This window comes from Limulus polyphemus, unplaced genomic scaffold (assembly GCF_000517525.1).
Source record: "Limulus polyphemus unplaced genomic scaffold, Limulus_polyphemus-2.1.2 Scaffold346, whole genome shotgun sequence".
NCBI lineage: Eukaryota > Metazoa > Arthropoda > Merostomata > Xiphosura > Limulidae > Limulus > Limulus polyphemus.
This window is the reverse complement of record NW_013665956.1, coordinates 37111-41340: the sequence shown is the minus strand read 5'-3', so window position 1 is coordinate 41340 and position 4230 is coordinate 37111. Positions and strand designations below refer to the sequence as shown.

Sequence of the window (4230 nt, the reverse complement as noted above, 5' to 3'; positions counted from 1 at the left end):
TATGTTTGAAATTATAAACATTGCTCAACATCATGAAAATTAAACCTTATTTTCAATAAGCAATCCTGAAAAATATTTGGGGGTGCTTAACTTTTTTCCAGGTGTATATATCCATAGGTTTCAATATACTGTTCTGCCAGCTTGATCATCTTGTCTACATCTTTTGGTGCTCTCTACTTTAGGAAAAGTAACATGTTAGTTGAACACATGGTCATAAACTGTTCATGCACTAATAGGTCTGGCAGTCCCTCAAAACTATTTTCACACACAGCCATGTCAGTCTATCTGATGAAATATTACTGAAGACGTACCACAAACTGAAATACAGTTTTTCCAGTGTCTGGTTTAACTCCTCTGAACTTCTGATGAAAACCTTCTTCAGTAAGTTCATACTATTTCAGTAAAGCTAGTTTTAATTTGTCGTAATCCTTGGCATCTTCTGACATCATGCCTGCATATAATTTTAGGCCTTTTCCTGTGAGAAGTGGGCTGAAACAGACTGCCCAGTTACCTTTGTTCCAGTTCTGTCTTTGGGTGAATCTTTCGTATCTCTCCAGGAAAGTACCCATGTCATCTTTTTTTTCATCAATTTTGGGCAGCTTGGGTCAGCTAGCCCTGACGCCATTCTCATTCTTGGGTCCTTCTTCTTTCGGGTTGGGTGAGTTTTACTATCTCAATTTGTGCTCTTATTCTCTCTATTTCTAGTCTCTCCTCTCTCTCTTTTTCCTCAATTTGTATTCTCATTCTTTCTATTTCTACTCTCTCCTTTCTCTGTTTCTTCTTTCTCAATTTGTATTCTCATTCTGTGTTTCTAGTTTCTTTCTCTCATTTTCTTCTAAGTCCTTCTCTTTCTATATCTAGTTTCTCATTTTTATCATTTTTTCTTTTAGTCTTTCTCTTTCTTCTTTCTCAATTTGTCTCTTCTGTTGCCATTCTTCTCTTTCAAGTTCTTGTTAATGTTTAACAAACTCTCATAGTTCACTGTCTTTTAACCCAAGTTGAGATCCTCTTTCTATCCATTCATCAAAATCTGTTGACATTGTTACATAGCGTAATTTTAATCTGTACACTATTTTTATCACTACTACAGTTGTGCATATATAGATAGGCTTACATATTTCTGCTTTTGTTCACATTTTCTTCTATTGCCATTTACCACTGTATAATCCTGGCTCTGGCTCACCAATTATCAGAATTTAAAAATATAAGTATTATATATATATATAAAACTTTCCTTTTTTCCAATTGTCAAATAGAAATGCTTTTAGTGACATTTCTTAATAGTACAAATATATACTATGTTGTTGTTGAGCTTAGGATTCTTCTACAGTAGGTGTCTGACTTGTTAGTGATAAATTCAATGATGAATAAACATCACACACTTCACTTGTTTTCAAAATGATATATATATATATATATATATTAAGAACAAGTTAACGTATGTACAGTAAATTCTTCAACACTATAGATATTATGGGCATATCATAAATACTATACATGTAGCTCTCTCCTTCTTGTTAAATATCCACTTAAGCCAATTCAATTATTTAGAATTTCAGTTGACAAGCTGAATTATCTTCTCTATTTCTATCGCAGTAGTACTCTCTGTGATTCACTTACAGTTGTGGCATGAGTTTGGTTTCCTTTCTTCTTGAAGATCCTCTGTTCCTTTTGTCAAAGTGCACTCAGGCTGATTCAATTACTTTAGAACCATGCTTTGATGGAATAAAATTATTTTTCTTATCTTCTTTTCTACTGTTAGTTTCACTCAAGCGTATTAAATGCTAGGCCTATCACTTCTACGGTAGTTAACTTCACACCAACGTTATTCTCTTTTGCTTTTTATCTGTCTGCTGCTTCCATCTCACACTATTTATATCTTTATCATTTAATCGTCTGTCTTCCTTCTATATTCTTGCCGTCAATGAATTATTGACAAAACTTCTTACAATCATCTGCTTTTAACTCTTATTATAACAATAACTAAATAATAATCAAATATTCACTCACAAAAATAAATTAATCACTAATATCTAAACTAAATAGTCTTTTATATCATGACACATATAATAAAAAATGGCATGTATTAAATCATAGTGTAAATGTATCATTACAGCCCCAGTATAAAGCATAACAGGGAAGCGTGCAAGAGATTTAAATTATGCACAGTTTAATGGCAGGATACTGACCTCTTCAGCACCAGTAAAGCAAACACAGCAACCATAGAAGGTTTCCATCAATTTTCAAAGGGACTGAGACTACCAGGAAAAAAAGTACCATCCAGTAGAGCAAGGAAAAGCAAAAGATGCAGAGTAAATAGGACAGTACACAATCATAAGGCACTGCTATCAGTAAAGGAACTCTTCAACCTCCTACGAGGCAGTCAGCTTCTACATTGGGGTTTAATACCTGTAAACACAACCCATGAAATTGTCACCCTGTGCTCAGCTCAACCCCCGTAATAGATGTGCTATATGAATTACTGAAAACTGATAGGAAACTTTACATAAATGTTATTTGAAAACAGTACTAATGAGACTACAGTAGTAAACCTACTCATTCCATCACAGAAAACTACTATGCATATGTAATAACTCATTAAATTTGAGTGCTGGCAACAAAAATTTAAACACACCATAAACACTATTAAAATAGGTTGTCTTAGGCAGCACATGTTAAAATTCAGGAAAGAGAACAGCAAATTAACGTTTTGATTGGTCCAGAGTCTGGAAGCAATAAGGTCTATATGCTTTATGGCAGATTCCAGACCACTGTGAAGCACTAAAGTTAACACTCAATTTGACCGACACATGATATCTTTGTACTCGTTCAAAGTCCTTATAGATTTGATACTACTAATTTTTAATATAGTGTGTACATCTTCACACAATTTGGTAGTCCTTCAGTAAACATTACAAGTCTTTCACAAACAAAAAATCATATTTTTAGTAAAGTCTTTTTAATAAACTGAAACAAGATTTGTCCATGGATATATTGAGTATTTGTTTTGAATAGTCTGTGTTCAAAGAGATTTTCATGCTAAAATTAAAAATACTTTTCTTCATCTCAAAAATCTCAAATTTCATTTGTGCAATCACTTCAAGTGTTTGTTTTGGTAAAACTTTATATTTTTCTGTTATTTTCTCTACCCTAACTCTATACAAGGTTTGTCCATGGATATATTGAGTATTTGTTTTGAATAGTCTGTGATCAAAGAGATTTTCATGCTAAAATTAAAAAATACTTTTCTTCATCTCAAAAATCTCAAATTTCATTTGTGCAATCACTTAAAGTGTTTGTTTTTGGTAAAACTTTATATTTTATCTGTTATTTTCTCTACCCTAACTCTATACAAGGTTGGTCAATTTGAACAACCTCGTAACCACAAAAAATAAACAAACAAAAAAATTGAAATAAATGTATTTTACCCTTTTTTTTCTTCCTAGAATGACTTCAAATGTAACCTGAAACTACATTTGTTTATCTTATGTAGCTTTAAACTCATAACAGTATGTATCTATTTATAATAAATTTATAGCCCTTTGAACCGTGTTTAAATACTATTCTCACCATTATAAGATGTAAATCACTAGGGGAACGTGCAGCTCATGTTACGCTATCAAATTACATTACCCATGAGCTATTCTGAGCTGCTCAGGTGCATGCCTCATGAAATATTTTTTATCATATTATTATTATTATTCATCTTACCTAATTTAACCTTAACTAACCTAAAGAGATCCATATGTTTACCTTTTGTTTAGTTTTATAATAATAAATAAAGAATAAATATGAAAAACAAAGAAAGAAGTACTTATCCGTGTCTTTTTTCATGCTGTCGACGACACTTAACCCTACATTTTTGTACTAATGGTAGTAATGGCCAAAATAATTTTTATTTAACCCTCTCTCCACAGGTACTCTTTACTGCACATGACACAAGGTTTTAGTGTCTTATATTCAAAATTTTATTAAACTACTTTTTGTTTATGTTATGTCAATTAGAATAGAATAAAGTCTTAGCTAATAATCCATATTTTAATAGTATACAAGTTTTAAGTTCTTAATTTTACAAGGAATATATTAAAAAATACTGAATTTACACTAGTGTGACCCATGTGACATTTTTTCTTAGCATGCCATCATCCCTATTTTATCCATCACCCCTCAAAAATGTACGAAATTAAATGTAAAATACTCTCTATAAAATCATTACTGCTCAAAGAGACC

General features: G+C 31.7%; 1 protein-coding gene across 9 annotated transcripts in view; it reads right to left on the bottom strand.

Moving 5' to 3' along the window:
• LOC106457564 overlaps positions 1 to 4230 on the bottom strand; it is a 117963-nt gene that overhangs the window by 80514 nt on the left and 33219 nt on the right. The window contains exon 1 of one of the 9 annotated variants that reach the window (XM_022383558.1): positions 2190 to 2247. The exons of the other annotated variants lie outside the window; for them this stretch is intronic. The gene's annotated coding sequence lies outside the window, so the exon portion shown is untranslated. Of the gene's footprint in view, positions 1 to 2189; positions 2248 to 4230 lie in introns of those variants that run through there. 9 annotated transcript variants of the gene reach the window in all.